General features: G+C 39.0%; 1 protein-coding gene across 2 annotated transcripts in view; it reads left to right on the top strand.

Annotated features, from left to right (window-relative positions):
• Positions 1-8,015: 8,015 nt before the first annotated feature.
• Positions 8,016-17,201, top strand: part of LOC139758408 (venom protease-like) — a 67,930-nt gene continuing 58,744 nt past the window's right edge. Inside the window, exons 1-3 of one of the 2 annotated variants that reach the window (XM_071679789.1) lie at positions 8,016-8,129; positions 8,670-8,832; positions 15,924-16,071. The gene's annotated coding sequence lies outside the window, so the exon portion shown is untranslated. The remainder of the gene's footprint in view (positions 8,130-8,669; positions 8,833-15,923; positions 16,072-17,201) is intronic. The other variant, XM_071679790.1, reaches the window with a different exon arrangement.

Raw genomic sequence — 17,201 nt, 5'->3', positions numbered from 1 at the left:
TTTAACTGAAATTCAGTAGAAATATATAAACCTGAACCAAAGCATAGGGTCCAGTGATTCCTCCCTGTAGAGCAGCCTTGATGACATAAAGGATGCCTTCTACATCCTCACTAAGTCAACTTCTGTGTGTTCACCATCATCAGAAGTTTCCAAAAAAAAATGTCCAAGGATATGGGGAGCCATTTCATCGGCCAGGAATGTTATGTTTTTGGTCATCATGAACTGAGTGAAAAGTTCAAGGTTGTCATTGGTCAGAGGTGTGTATGAGGTCATCCTCACCACAAATTTGAGTATGGTCATCCACTTGTGTGTGAGGCCTTCCGTATCACAGGTATAGGTGAGGTCATCTCCATCATAGGTTTCAGTGAGGTCGTCTTCATCATAGGCTTCAGTAAGGTCCTCCTTATCACAGCTATGTCTGAGGTCATCCTCATCATGGTTAGAGTCGTCACTCTCCTCATTTTTTTCATCCACTGTTTTTTCTTATGATTGCTGTCTCCCTTTCTTCTTTCCTGTCATTCCCATCTTCTTTACCATGTTATATTATCTTCTTTTTGTTATTCTTTCACTAATTGAGAATATTGCCCTTGTCTTCTCCCTGATAGAAAAATAATTTCTGTTAAACAAAGGAAATATATATGTATTTCCTTTCCATAATCGACAGTTTAGCTACATTTAAGATAACTTTCTTATTAAGTCCTGTCTCCATTGGAGAGATAGAATATTGTGTACATAAATGAATATTCTTTGTAATGTGTTATCACAGAGGAGATTGCTATGTATTTTACGTAAAGAAAAGAATGATATGTCACTGAACAAAATTAATAATGAAACAATAGCAAGCAATTCACATATGTATAGATATCTGCATCTCCAACTACACTTTTGTTATCGTTTTATTGTGTCAGTGGATCTGAAAAGAAAGAAAAAATGACATTTGGGAGATTGAAATTACTGATGTGTTTTTCAGTGATGTGTTTATTATAATTTCTTCAAACCAAAAAAAATTATGACATTGTTACAGCTATTTCATTGTTTTTATTTCAAATGAACTGTGTTTCTCTTTATTGACTCTTTAGTTTAATATTTATGTTTTAATCTTGGATCACATTTTGTTTGTATGTTTACAGATAATTGTATATTTTGTGTATATGTCATTAGTATATGTATATATATATATGTATATGTTTGTCTATACTGCAAACGTAAGAGTGTATACATATTTGTATTTCTAGCCTAATATTTGCTTTTATTGCATATGTATTTAAGCAAGACATGTATATTTGTTTAAACATTTGCAAATATTTTTTTTCCCATTTCCCATTAATCAGCAACAAGTTGTTTACACTTCATTCGCTGATCATAGCATCTGTCATTACCAAAACCAAAACATTGCTTTGGTTATATCACTGGACCGACCAATCAAGCTTCGCAGTATGTATTTTCCATGCTTCTTGTAAAATTTGCCATTTCTTGAACCATTTTCTCCTTTTCTTTTTTCTCAATAGAACCATTGCCTTTAGAAAACTCTTTTAGAATGTTTTTTGAGTTCTATATCCCATGAGCAACACATTGTAGTGTTTGAAGGGAGTGTCAAAATAAGATATGCCAAGGAACTTCTCAATCACAGAAGAAAAAAATTCCATCTGAATTTCATAACATTCTATCCTTATGAACATGTACAAAAGAGATTAGTTACTGTGTATTTTTGCAACCTCTTGTAAATACCATAGCGTTTTGTACTTGGTGAAATAAACTAACTCCTCATACAATTACTCATTCACTGGTATTTTTCCTTGAAAAAATGGCTTTAGAAAATTTTACTTTCTTTTTCATGTTTGCTTACAAGCATACTTGAGAGTCAGCCACTAGAGGTAGTTTAACCATAAGTTTCAACAAAATTTTCAATTTACCCTCCACACAAAGCCATTTGGTGTGTGGCTACCACAGCACCATATCTTACCATTATATACATATCCCCAGACAAGCAATTCCTTGAAAAATGCAGCAAACTCCCAACAGAACACCTTTATCATACAAATGAAGAATTTGTCAAAGTACCTATTTACACCATAGAAAAAAAGTGTCTCTCACATATGCAGTTTGTCTTTCCTTCACGGATTGCTCTTTAATGTTCCATGATTTTAATGTATATGAGAGATTTGATATGGCAGAGATTGAATTGTGGAGTAGTAGACTGGGTGAAACGTGATACTTTGAGATGGTACCGGGCACATGGAAAGAATGCAAAACGGAGTTTACAAGAAGAGTATATAATAGTATGATTAAAGGGGTTGTGAGAGGTAGAGCACCTGTGACATGGGGAAACAGTGGAAGAGTACTGAAGGGAGAAGAATGCGTGGAATGGCATATGTGAACAAGATATGTAAGGATAGGGATAAGTGGAGACTCTTTTGCTATAGGCACCCCTTTGTTGGGAGTTCCCAGAGGGAATGGGCATCAGATACATAGATAGATAGATATTATACAACCCCACAATTTCCCTATGCTTTAAAGCCCTTCCCACCTTTTGGGGAAGTAAAAATATTTGTATTCGAGAGATTTTTAACTTTTAAAGGGCCGTATCTGAACCTGGAGGGTTAGTGCGAGAACTGCATCCATCATGTACGGGCTGCCTCTTCCCACCCCCAGTTAAACTTAAAAGTGTGCTTTACCAGTCTGTAGAGGTGCTTTATGTCAAAAGCTAGTAAAATTAGCCTAGGGAAAACCCCTTAGTGTCAGTAACCCATATTACACAATATCTTAATCTGCAAGGACTTCAACCATGCATTTATAGGTTGCTCTTTCCCAGCATCATTTACATTAGATGGCACACTTAATCAGTATGGAAAGATGCCTTACATCACAAGCAACTACATGTAGCACCAGAAAGAATCCTAATATGTTTTAAATGTGCTTCATTACAAACTTGAGAAAAAACATTCTTGGTGTGTGTACTTGGTATGCCCCACAGCAATAAGTAGCTAGTTAGCAACAGTCTTTAGAGCACTAATCATGGAGAAAGTGATTTAGCGGATGTTGTACTGTTAGCACAGAGAAATTTTTTTTACACTTAAGTAATCCACTGGAGGTGGCAGAGACAAAAATGTATGTCAGGAAAAGTTAACAAATACATATGTGATAAACTAAGCATGCATGTTGTGACAAATTTTATTGTTTTTAGGGCAGCAGATATGGAAAATTAACTATGTTTTTTCTTTTTTACTTAGTGCTGTATTTCTTCTTTACTGATAATAAAACAGTTATTTCTTTTATAAGCCTCAGTAATGGGGAGCCCTGTAAAGTTTCAGGGTTCGATCCTTTAAGGCTTGATGTCATCTTTGGACCAAGAAATGAACTGTACTGTTTTACATCTCCTGAAGTAAGTAACCAGTTTAACTCCACATGGGAGATGTATAAAAGAAAGAGGCAGGAGGTCAAGAGAAAGGTGCAAGAGGCAAAAAAGAGGGCAAATGAGAGTTGGGGTGAGAGAGTATCATTAAATTTTAGGGAGAATAAAAAGATGTTTTGAAAGGAGGTAAATAAAGTGCGTAAGACAAGGGAACAAATGGGTACTTCAGTGAAGGGGGCTAATGGGGAAGTGATAACAAGTTGTGGTGATGTGAGAAGGAGATGGAGTGAGTATTTTGAAGGTTTGTTGAATGTGTTTGATGATAGAGTGGCAGATATAGGGTGTTTTGGTCGAGGTGGTTTTGCAAAGTGAGAGGCTTAGGAAGAATGATTTGGTAAACAGAGAAGAGGTAGTAAAAGCTTAGCAGAAGATGAAAGCCAGCAAGGCAGCGGGTTTGGATGGTATTGCAGTGGAATTTATTAAAAAAGGGGGTGACTGTATTGTTGACGAGTTGATAAGGTTATTTAATGCATGTATGACTCATGGTGAGGTGCCTGAGGATTGGCGGAATGCGTGCATAGTGCCATTGTACAAAGGCGAAGGGGATAAGAGTGAGTGCTCAAATTACAGAGGTATGAGTTTGTTGAGTATTCCTGGGAAATTATATGGGAGGGTATTATTGAGAGGGTGAAGGCACGTACAGAGCATCAGATTGGGGAAGAGCAGTGTGGTTTCAGAAGTGGTAGAGGATGTGTGGATCAGGTGTTTGCCTTGAAAAATGTATGTGAGAAATACTTAGAAAAGCAAATGGATTTGTATGTAGCATTTATGGATCTGGAGAAGGCATATGATAGAGTTGATAGAGATGCTCTGTGGAAGGTATTAAGAATATATGGTGTGGGAGGTAAGTTGTTAGAAGCAGTGAAAAGCTTTATCGAGGATGTAAGGCATTTGTACGTGTAGGAAGAGAAGAAAGTGATTGGTTCTCAGTGAATGTTCCTTTGCGGCATGGGTACATGATGTCTCCATGGTTGTTTAATTTGTTTATGGTTGGGGTTGTTAGGGAGGTGAATGCAAGAGTTTTGGAAAGAGAGGCAAGTATGCAGTCTGTTGTGGATTAGAGAGCTTGGGAAGTGAGTCAGTTGTTGTTCACTGATGATACAGCACTGGTGGCTAATTCATGTGAGAAACTGCAGAAGCTGGTGACTGAGCTTGGTAAAGTTTGTGAAAGAAGAAAGCTGAGAGTAAATGTGAATAAGAGCAAGGTTATTAGGTACAGTAGGGTTGAGGGACAAGTCAATTGGGAGGTAAGTTTGAATGAAGTAAAACTGGAGGAAGTGAAAAGTTTTAGATATCTATGAGTGGATTTGGCAGCGGATGGAACTATGGAAGCAGAAGTGAATCATAGGGTGGTGGAGGGGGCGGAAGTTCTGGGAGTGTTGAAAAATGTGTGGAAGTCGAGAACGTTATCTTGGAAAGCAAAAATGGGTATGTTTGAAGGAATAGTGGTTCCAACAATGTTATATAGTTGCGAGGCATGGGCTATAGATAGAGTTGTGCGGAGGAGGGTTGATGTGCTGGAAATGAGATGTTTGAGGACAATATGTGGTGTGAGGTGGCTTGATTAAGTAATGAAAGGGTAAAAGAGATGTGTTGTAATAAAAAGAGTGTGGTTGAGAGAGCAGAAGAGGGTGTTATGAAATGGTTTGGTCACATGGAGAGAATGAGTGAGGAAAGATTGACATAGAAGATATATGTGTCAGAGGTGGAGGGAACGAGAAGTGGGAGACCAAATTGAAGGTGGAAAGATGGAGTGAAAAAGATTTTGAGTGATCGGGGCCTGAATATACAGGAGGGTGAAAGGCGTGCAAGTAATAGAGCAAATTGGAACGATGTGGTATACCGGGGTGGATGTGCTGTCAAAGGATTGAACCAGGGCATGTGAAGCGTCCGGAGTAAACATGAAAAGTTTTGTGGGGCCTGGATGTGGAAAGGGAGCTGTGGTTTCGGTGCATTATACATGACAGCTAGAGACTGAGTGTGAACGAATGTGGCCTTTGTTATCTTTTCCTAGCACTACTTCGCACACATGCGGGGGAGTGGGCTGTCATTTCATGTGTGGCGGGATGGCGATAGGAATGAATAAGGGCAGACAGTATGAATTATGTACATCTGTATATATGTACGTGTCTGTGTGTGTATATATATGTATACGATGAGATGTATAGGTATGTATATGTGCTGTGTGTGGACGTGTATGTAGATACATGTGTATGTGGGTGGGTTGGGCCATTCTTTCGTCTGTTTCCTTGCGCTACCTTGCTAACGCAGGAGACAGCGACAAAGTTTAATGAATAATGATAAATAACTCCACATGGGTATTAACTTAAAATTATTGATGGATTTTTTTCTGCAGTGCTAAGGTATTAATCAAAGAATGCAATAACAGTCACAGAGCTTGATTTGAATCATTATATTTCACAAAACAATAATAAAGCAATTAGAATTATTCATATCACAGAAAGTGGGTATGATTAATGCAAAAGGTATGACACTTATAAAACATGAAAAGGAAAAACAATAAAAACCTTGCATAACTTCAGCTAGTTACTGAAATGACATTATATACCATCATTAAATTCATCTGCTGCAAGAGATTGTATGGCTGCTCATGTTATCTAGTTTGCTGACATCCACTGGCATGCTGGTGATGCTTAATCACAGATGTGATTGATATACTTTAACTAGAGAATTATGAATTAAGATATATCTTGATTGTAGGGGAGGTTAGGTAAGGTTTATGTAGACTTTGCTGAGTTTTTTTTTCTTCACATGTATATTACATACTTTAACACCATCTTTTCTGTTACACAGTTGCCTCATTCAATATTGTTTAAAGTAACTTATATTTAGCTCTCTATTGAAACTAGCTTTGGAAAATGACCTCTCCTATTTTAGGTGTTTTGTATGATTTTTTGTGACTACAGAAATACTTGGGAAGCATTATATTTTATAAGTGTGTGTATTCACACCTGAAGGCACAAAGAGTGTGCATGTTATTGAAACGTAACCAGTCAGGTAGTGCATGCACTCCTTGTGGTATATGGATCTTACAAGTGTGAGTGCTAATTGGCTCTAGTATATTAAAGTGTATGTCAACTAAATTACTTAATATCAAGAGAAATCTTGACTAATAAGGAGGTTAGGTGGGGTTTTCAAAGGTTCTATTGATTTTTTACTATTGTATTATACCTTACTTATACGGATATACTAATATCGCCTTAATTAATATAGTTCAATATGAAGTAATGCTATAAACAATGCTCTGCTGGTATTTCTGTAATCACCGGGAAAACTGCAAAGCACTAAAACATAAGTACCCACATTCCAAAACCTAGGTTGATGCGTAGCTAAACTGATATATTAATTTGTTCAGTTGAAATACAATACACAAAATCATTCTCCACCACTGTAATTATATTCTGAATATACTGCATTACCAGTGCAGTACAAAATACTGAAGAATCAAGGCTCACAGCGATGAAGAAAATATCTTAATTCAATTAATCAACCAATTGATTAATTAACCAATTAATTAATATATCTTTTCTATCTCTTGTAATCTTGTAATTCATCTCTCCTAATATGTTTATTTTCAACCATGAATGAAGATGTAGAGCTAAATCATCAAAATACCTCCCAAATCTAGGTGGATTAATGACATTAAACGTCAAGACACTAATTATTATGATATAATGACGTATGGAACCATTCCAGGACAGCGTTATATGGAATATGTCATATTTTCTCCTCTTTGACAATTTTTCCCATTATGTCTCCTTACTCTGCAGTCATATTTATGTAGAGGTAGGTTTAGTAGCAAGGAATAACCATAGATCATTGATAATATACAAGTTTTATTAGGTGAAGTTGTATTCTTTGCCACCCTATGTTTGACCGGGATTCATTTTATGTAAGACAATGGGGCGAGTTTAAAGATAAAATTGAATATAGTTAATTTGATTGACTAGTCAGTTTTGAATAATTGGTTCCCAGCCGTTTTGAAAAAAAAAAAATATGGCACCCACCAACCAACGACTCAAGTCATGTAATTTGGTGGACATTGATGCCTTTAAATGGGTCTGGGCAGCCCCAATGATTTTGCGCCATCTCCATATAATTTATGTGTGACTTAATAATAAATTTCGCGAGACATTACAGCCCGGCTGACCCTGCATGAGGTTTTTTTTTGTGAATCATATTTTCTATGCATGATAAATCAGGTCAGTTCTCTCTTCTTTCTTTTTTTTTTTGCGCACTTCCTACCCTCGTTATGGCCACCTTGAGGTAGATCATTCAGGTTTTGTTTAATTTATATATTTTTTTCGTAGTTATTTAGCGGCTTAGGTATACAGAGTAAAGCAGGTGAGCAAAGATCTTTCTGTGGTTAATTCCAGTAATTTTACTCTAAAACATCAATGAAGATCGTTTTCATTCGACAGATATCGATAAACACATATTTTACTAAAGTAAATTTGCATTGTATATACGTGGCGAGTGGGTTTTTTTTATTCAAATGTATGTACATCAGTTGGAGAAAGTTAAATAATTTTAGTGTTCGGGTACGATAGTCCATCCAGACGGCCGCCATCATGCAGTACGTCAGTGATACAAACTGCAAGTACGAGGGACAGACAAGACGGGGACACTTGTTTTCACGAATAATTGGATGAAGATAATCGTCCTGCATATACTCCATTGTGAGGAGAGGCATATGGTAAGGAAATATTGCAAATCTCAATGAGATGTATGAGCATGATCGTGTAAGACTTGGTGAGGTGTGATGGATGTATTCAGGGGGAAGTTGTTATTATTGTGAGGTAATTTAGGTTTAAGGAAGGGGATGTTGTGGGTAGGTAAACCATTTGTCAGTATTAGTATCGTTGTTAAGCAAATAATGTTTTTTATGTGTTTTTGTGACCGTATACCGATAATATTTTTGTTTTTAACTTTGTTTTGGGCCTCGATTTGATAGGCCTAATGTCAAAGTAACCATCTCGATTTGATAGGCCTAATGCCAAAGTAACCATCTCGAGACACTTTAAACGTCAAACTTCATTAAATGTAAACTCGGTAAAGTACGTATTGGTAGAATACTAAACAATAAATACTTGAGCTCGTTATTTTAGGGGGGGACAGACTCATCCCAGGGCGCATGAGCGTGTGAACTTGCGTACATATCATTACGATGAAAGAAAATTCATTGTCAACTTCCCTGGAGATATTTTTTTATGGTAAACAATGTTACTTTCATCAGATGTATCGACTGGTATGGTGGTGCTAGTAAAGGCAGTCCATGCAAGACCGTACGTCATTGTAGAATATACCTACCAGGAGACAGGGGACGTTTCCATGGCTGACACATCATGAGTTTCAGTGTTACTGGAAAGAGGGTTGTTTTTCCCCCTACTTCACGACCGGTAAGTTAATCCTGTGTTCGTTGTAGAGATTAGATGGAACTAATAAGTCTTTTAACCTCTGGTGGGTTTTTTTTTTTGGGGGGGGGGGCCTGGCGATCTAGGTTATATAAACCAGTTTCACTCTTTTCCTTAACGAAGTTTTTTATCTTCCGGTTTCAGCGAACAAGGTTGATGTGAATCGAGAACCACTTCGTTTCTATGTGTATTAAGATTAACCAGTGCAACACACACACCACCGTATACTCTTATTTTCGTCACTGTTTAAAGAGATTGTAGTACCGTGAAATTCCATGGTCAGCAAGGAAATCCCGATTTTGAAACATAGAACAAAGATTCAAAGATACCAATTATATCATACCTTTCTTCCAATGTTATAATCCTCATACTCTGAATGAACTGGTTTATGTACATATGTACTTGGCGCATATAAATGAAAATTCGTATTGAATGGTCAATACGAGAGAAGAATTTCACACATGCGTAGTGAGTATATGTATAGTGAGTATAAGTATAAGGTGATAAAGATTTTTCGCTTGGTGGATGTAAATTACGTTGACGACCTTCATGACCCCTGGCAGTTGATAGGCCTAAAGCCCAACAACCAATTAACCGATAAATACTCACAGAGGGAGCGGGCCTGGGTGTGAATAGAGGGAGCTGTGGTTTCGGTGCATTATTACATGACAGCTAGAGACTGAGTGTGAACGAATGTGGTGGCCTTTGTTGTCTTTTCCTAGCGATTCTTGGAAATATTCTGGAAATTGACATTTGATTCCTTTCTCTTCAGAACCCCTTTTTATTTTTGTATGTTTTTGGTAACTACTTGACGACCACAAGAGTATTATTTTTGACATCATGAGAGACATCGTCTACCGCATGAACCTCATAAACCATCAGGTTGCAGTGATATTATAAACATATTCACGTCATTTGAGAACAAACTTGTACCGAAGCCCCACCCGTTAGCCCCACATCATTTTTTAGCGCAATCTCGTCGTAATTATTAGCATGTAGGTAGACAAGCACAGACGCCATTACCTTACGTCCTGTAGCGCCCGACTAGCTGACGAAGTTATCGTACAGTAAACATGACAGAAATGTGATTTTCGAGTCGAGCATTCGTACATATAACATCGACTCTTTCCCATGGCATGTCATGAAGACTGAAGTATTCGTTTTTAACCTAAATGTTAACGCTGGATGATAAGTCACAGGATGAAACGTAGATTGTTAATTTAAACCGTATTCGGGGACGAGGTGGTTGAAACAGCTCGGAAACTGCCGAAGCATCGTTCAAAATGGCTACTCATAATACGACGCTCAATCCTTCAACAAAATATACAGCCATTTAATTATAACACGAGGCTCAATCCTTCAACAAAATATACAGCCATTAATTATAACACAACGCTCAATCCTTCAACAAAATATACAGCCATTTAATTATAACACAACCATTTAATTATAACACGACGCTCAATCCTTCAACAAAATATACAACCATTTAATTATAGCACGACGCTCAACCCATTAACAACCACCTCCGTCCACCTATTGTGTGATCATCCGTCCACATTACCATGCTCCAATATTCATTTCCTAAATCTTCCGTAGGAAAGAAAGATACACGAGTTAAAAGCCAGTTTCGTGATAGAGACGAGAACTTTACACCATGTTTGCGTGCGCGAGGTCTAATATTTATTGTATATTGAAGTGTATAACGGCTTTACTGACTCTTGGCAAATTAACATGGGTGTAGGGCAAATATTAGGCGAAAGTTGTTGATACACTGAAGTAAGAAGGGCGAGTGGGTAACACATAACAAAGGATTGAAAACAAATGAAAGTCGGGGAGAAAGTTTTACCCGCACACACACACACACACACGCCTGCTGCTTTAGGGGAAACAAGCAGTTTGATTAGTTCTCTCCTCATGACAATGACAAGGGTCATTAACGAGCCCGCCCCCCCAAACCCGGACTTGTGGCCGAAATCAAGCATAAATTTGTTTGAGGAGATGAATGGCTTCAGAGGAAAAGGATTTTGGGTCTCAGGTTTTCGCTGGATGGAAGACACAGTACCCGTAGGTCAGAGACATCATGTCTGGTACTTCTACATGATGTCAGTTGATGGCAGCCGTCGTGCGCGTGATGATGTCAGTCACCTGACGTTTCTTGCATGATGATGTCAGTCACCTGACGCTTCTTGCATGATGATGTCAGTCACCTGATGCATGACGTCAAACGTGACCAACATATTCACTGTAATTCGTCAAATGTAATTCTAATTACACACATTCGTCCACGAATATATACATACACGCATGGAGACAGGAAGAAATGTGTTAAAATGTTAGGTATGTGGTAGACAGGCACACGCACGCACGCACGCACGCACGCACGCACACACACACACACACACACACACACACACACACACACACACACACACACACACACACACACACATTAATTCCCCAAGCCTCCCATCTCTCTCTCTCTCAATACACTCGCAAAAATCACTGAAGCGCCGTACTGTAAGACCACTGAAATAAATACATAAATAGACACTGAGAAAACCCGCCCTGCTGCAGTGGATGTTAAAAGTGTTGCCAACACCCGCATCATCATCCCCCATCCCCATCCAGATGGCTAGTTTACAGTGTTACCAACGTCGGTTGGTCTCGCCCGACTACACATCACACAGCTCGTGAATAACGGACTCACAGACACTGCCTCGTGCTGGTAACACTTCATCTTGCCCTTAGGAAAGATATTCCTTTCACTCCAGCCCTCCTGAAGGAGGTGCTCGTGGTACCTGAAGGAGGCGTTGGTCGGGCAGGTTTTTATCAGTGTTAAGTTGGTAGTATTGTTGTCTCATATATATATTTTCTTTCAAACTATTCGCCATTTCCCGCGTTAGCAAGGTAGCGTTAAGAACAGAGGACTGGGCCTCTGAGGGAATATCCTCATCTGGCCCCCTTCTCTGTTCCTTCTTTTGGAAAATGAAAAAAAAAAAAAGAGGGGAGGATTTCCAGTTCCCCGCTCCCTCCCCTTTTAGTCGCCTTCTACGACACGCAGGGAATACGTGGGAAGTTTTCTTTCTCCCCTATCCCCAGGGATAATATATATATATATATATATATATATATATATATATATATATATATATATATATATATATATATATTTTTTTAAACTATTCGCCATTTCCCGCGTTAGCGAGGTAGCGTTAAGAACAGAGGACTGGGCCTTTTTTGGAATATCCTCACCTGGCCCCCTCTGTTCCTTCTTTTGGAAAAAAAAAAAAAAAACGAGAGGGGAGGATTTCCAGCCCCCCGCTCCCTCCCCTTTTAGTCGCCTTCTACGACACGCAGGGAATACGTGGGAAGTATTCTTAATCCCCTATCCCCAGGGATATATATATATATATATATATATATATATATATATATATATATATATATATATATATATATATGACCGAGGGCTTATCTCCATGCAGTCTTGCCCAATATCAACATTCATATCCTGGCTCCCTTCCTCCCTAACGAACCACCGCGTCTCTCTCTCTCTCTCTCTCTCTCTCTCTCTCTCTCTCTCTCTCTCTCTCTCTCTCTCTCTCTCTCTCTCTCTCTCTCCCCTGCCTCTGGGAGAGGTCTTTAAACACAGGAGGGGAAAACTAACGCGTTTCTAAACTGGTTAATGGCTGATCGGGCACACCCACCCCCCTGGGAGAGAGAGAGAGAGAGAGAGAGAGAGAGAGAGAGAGAGAATCCTGCCCACGTATCTCCCGTGGGTCGTAGAGGGCGACTCATAAGAGCGGGGAAGGATGCTGGAAATGCTACCTCCCCTCCTGTGTTATACCTTTCCGAAAAAAAAATGGGGGAGATGGAGAGAAACGAAGAACCAAGCGCTACCTCGCTAAAGCGGGAAATGTCGAAGATATGTGAGAGAAATCCTATTTATCATATGTCCCAAACTTGTGAAAATTAGGTATGGATACTGAATCTTAGCCACACGTTTGTATGTGTGTGTGTGTGTGTGTGTGTGTTTGTATGTGTGTGTGTGTGTGTCTGTCTGTCTGTCTGTCTGACTGTGTTAAAAAACTTTAAAAACCCAGAGAAGGAATAATTACCAACATTACCCATCACTGTATTCAGATCCAACATTACCCATCAGTGTATCACCCATCACTGTATTCAGATCTGTGGTGGTACGCCAGGTATACTGTGCGCCAGCGAGAACTTCCACACACACACACACACACAACCAAACTGTCATTTTCGAAATTAACGACGCGATTCGTCGCACTGCCGCACAGTACAGTAACGGAACAGGTGTCGAATCATTTTGCGTCTCTGGCTTAGGCTGGAGTTATCTGAATGTGTCCAATAATATGTTTTCATATGGTAATATTTGATGATAAGCAAGGCGTCGTGGGGGTATTACGTAGTGGGTGTGTGAAGAGGAAAAGATAATTCCCTTTTTGAGAGACTGCGATGAAGTATAATAAAATAAATAAATAGATATTTCTGGTATATAAGACTGCGATGATGTATAATGAATAAATGAATAAATAAATATGGTAATAAGATTATCAACATTCATCGCAGCAGAATGAAAATTAATCACTATTATTGAACCATCAACTCTCATATATCAGAAACTATTTTGTTTATCACGTGAGCATAGACTTAACTGAGTTTCTGTTGCGCATTACCGTAACTTAAATAGAATCGAATGATGAAAGGAGAGCGTCATTGTTCGTCCTGCAAGAAAAAAAAATGAGACACGTTCGTTTGTTTACATGTAACAGCTGATGATGATGTAGTGTTGCCAACGCTACCGTGTGACGGGGTCGCTTACGACAATATTTGCAAGCTGCACATATTGCAACGCTGCCTCACTTTCCCCCCTCCCCCTTGCATCTCTGTTGACATCTGGCAAAGTGCTCATAACTACATTAGTTTGACCTGCTGTCTCTTGGCAGATATTCTCGACGATATACGTGTGTCGCTTATATTTTCTATATTTCAAATTCTATTTATATATTTTCCTATAATGATGCGCTTTTCTCATCATTTGTTTATATTGTTTCATGTTACATCATGGCGAGGGAATGTGATAATGTACTACATTTGCTAGTGTGATATTGTGCAGGTGTTCCTTTCCTACACTGTAATTACATTACATCAGCATTTACTTACAGTACATTTGTAATTGGCTGTGTACAAAAAAATCTTCAACACACGTCCACTCCTGTGTGTACACACGTCCACTACTGTGTGTACACACGTCCACTACTGTGTGTACACACGTCCACTCCTGTGTGTACACACGTCCACTACTGTGTGTACACACGTCCACTACTGTGTGTACATTATTCCCAGATATGTGTACAGTCTCTTGGACAATTATTTTAACCCTTTACTGCCATGATGTTAATTAATTCCAGTTATAAAATCATCTCTCATGCCATCAGTTAGCTAGCATCACCATCCTGTTATCTTGTATGCATAAGAGCCGTATTATTCTGTTATCTTGTTAGCAAATGACATTGTTATCCTGTGAGTAGCGTCAGCATAGCCATCCTGTCATCTTGTGAGTAGTGTCAGCATAACCATCTCCTTGTGAGTAGTGTCAGCATAACCATCTCCTTGTGAGTAATGTCAGCATAGCCATTTCCTTATCTTGTGAGTAATGTCAGCATAACCATTCCCTTATCTTGTGAGTAGTGTCAGCATAACCATCTCCTTGTGAGTAGTGTCAGCATAACCATCTCCTTGTGAGTAATGTCAGCATAACCATTCCCTTATCTTGTGAGTAGTGTCAGCATAACCATTTCCTTGTGAGTAATGTCAGCATAACCATCCCCTTATCTTTGTAAGTATTGTCAGCATAACCATTTCCTTATCTTGTGAGTGGTGTCAGCATAACCATTCCCTTATCTTGTGAGTAGTGTCAGCATAACCATTCCCTTATCTTGTGAGTAGTGTCAGCATAACCATTCCCTTATCTTGTGAGTAGTGTCAGCATAACCATTCCCTTATCTTGTGAGTAGTGTCAGCATAACCATCTCCTTGTGAGTAATGTCAGCATAACCATTCCCTTATCTTTTGAGTAGTGTCAGCATAACCATTTCCTTATCTTGTGAGTAGTGGCAGCATAACCATTTCCTTATCTTGTGAGTAGTGTCAGCATAACCATTTCCTTATCTTGTGAGTAGTGTCAGCATAACCATCTCCTTGTGAGTAGTGTCAGCATAACCATCTCCTTGTGAGTAGTGTCAGCATAACCATCCTGTCATCTTGTGAGTAGTGTCAGCATAGAACCGCTGTCTTCTCAGTATAATCAGGTTGCCACCATGCTGTCTTCTGAGCTGATGCAGCATAATTTGACGTGTTATCTTTATAGCGTAGTTGGCATGATTACCATGCCATCTTGAGACCTTAGTCAGCATAATGACCATGTTATCCCGTAAGCTTAGTCAGCATAATGACCATGTTATCCCGTAAGCTTAGTCAGCATAATGACCATGTTATCCCGTAAGCTTAGTCAGCATAATGACCATGTTATCCTGTACGCTTAGTCAGCATCATGACCATGTTATCCTGTAAGCTTAGTCAGCATAATGACCATGTTATCCCGTAAGCTTTGTCAGCATCATGACCATGCTATGCTGTAAGCTTAGTCAGCATAATGACCATGTTATCATCTGAGTACAGACAGCATTATCATCTCTGATAGATTTTGATAGATTTTATGAGCATATCTTCACGTATAGTGTGTGTATGTCTCACGATGTATCATCTTGAAGCATATTCGTGCATGTCGGGTCCTCTATTCGTATTCGTGCGTGTGTGTGTGTGTGTGTGTGTGTGTGTGTGACATGAAGTATTACCATTCGTTTCTGTTAGTGTACATACCCTTCTATTCCACTCACGAACGGATGAAACACACCACTATAGAAAGTCACGAAACACGAATAGGATGCCCAGAAGAAAAAAAAAAAAAAAGAATAATTGAAGTGACTTTCATTTAGGTATGATAGATCCTCATATTTTCTCCCTTTTTATACGCATCTCCTCAGATCCGCGTTGCCCACTTGTCTCCAGAGCGCCAGCTGAGCGTGAGAGTGAAGGCAAGGCAGCCTTGGAAAAATAAGGGGGCAAGAGAGTGATACATATGTTCACAGCTTTCGCCAGTCCACTTTCACCCTTACTGGCATAACGAAAAAGGTGAGTTCATGCGTTGGGTGAAATGGAGATGATTGAGGCGTGTGCTTCGTGAGGGATTGGGAGGAGGCTAAGGGTGGCGTACGAGTGATTAGAAGCGATTGGATGTAAGAATTGGATTGGGAGGAGACTAAGGATGGCGTACGAGTGATTAGAAGCGATTGGATGTAAGAATTGGATTGTGAGGTTGAGATGTTGCCCGGTCATATAAGGATTGGGGGAGGGAGTGTTATTTGAAACGAGGGATTGGACAAAATGGGGAGTGAGAAGGGAGGGGATGGGATTGGGAAAGTAGAGAGGGGTGAAAGTTGAGTGATTGGAAAAAGGTAAAAGATTGGAAGCATCGCCCTGGGAAGAGAGGTGTAGGATTGAATTGGGATTGGAAGAGGAAGAACTAAGGAAGGGAAGGATTGGGGGTAACTTTGATACAAGCATTGTGGAGATAGATATGAATAGAAGTAAAAAAAAATGGAGAAAAACTGAGATAAAGGAAATAACAGAGACGCCATAAATGTAGATACGTACTGGTACATGTAAAAGGATTCGTGATTGATGAAGAAAGAAAAGATTGGATGATTGGTCTGGTGACCGACTGGGTGTGACTTAGTGAGTACGTTCGAGAGATGCCTATATCTGCATAAACCTGCTGGTTATATATATATATATATATATATATATATATATATATATATATATATATATATATATATATATGTATGTATGTGTGTGTGTGTGTGTGTGTGTGTGTGTGTGTGTGTGTGTTGGAAAGGATCAAATTTTGCGCGTGATCAAGTATATTCCTATGAGTCCACGGGGAAAGTGAAACACGATAAGTTCCCAAGTGCACTTTCGTGTAATAATCACATCATCAGGGGAGACACAAGAGAGAAATATAACTGTCAGTTGATATACATCGAGGAGACGTAGCTAGGAACAGAGAAGGGGGCCAAGTGAGGATTTCTACCTCTCAGGCTCAGTCCTCTGCTCTTAACGCTACCTCGCTAGCGCGGGAAATGGCGAATATGTATGACAAATATATATATATATATATATATATATATATATATATATATATATATATATATATATATATATATGGCCTAAGTTAGTTCACTAGTGAAATTGAGGTTACT

This window comes from Panulirus ornatus, chromosome 30 (assembly GCF_036320965.1).
Source record: "Panulirus ornatus isolate Po-2019 chromosome 30, ASM3632096v1, whole genome shotgun sequence".
Classification (NCBI taxonomy): Eukaryota; Metazoa; Arthropoda; class Malacostraca; order Decapoda; family Palinuridae; genus Panulirus; species Panulirus ornatus.
Note: the sequence above shows the minus strand (reverse complement) of the source record. Positions and strands in the feature narration are given on the sequence as shown.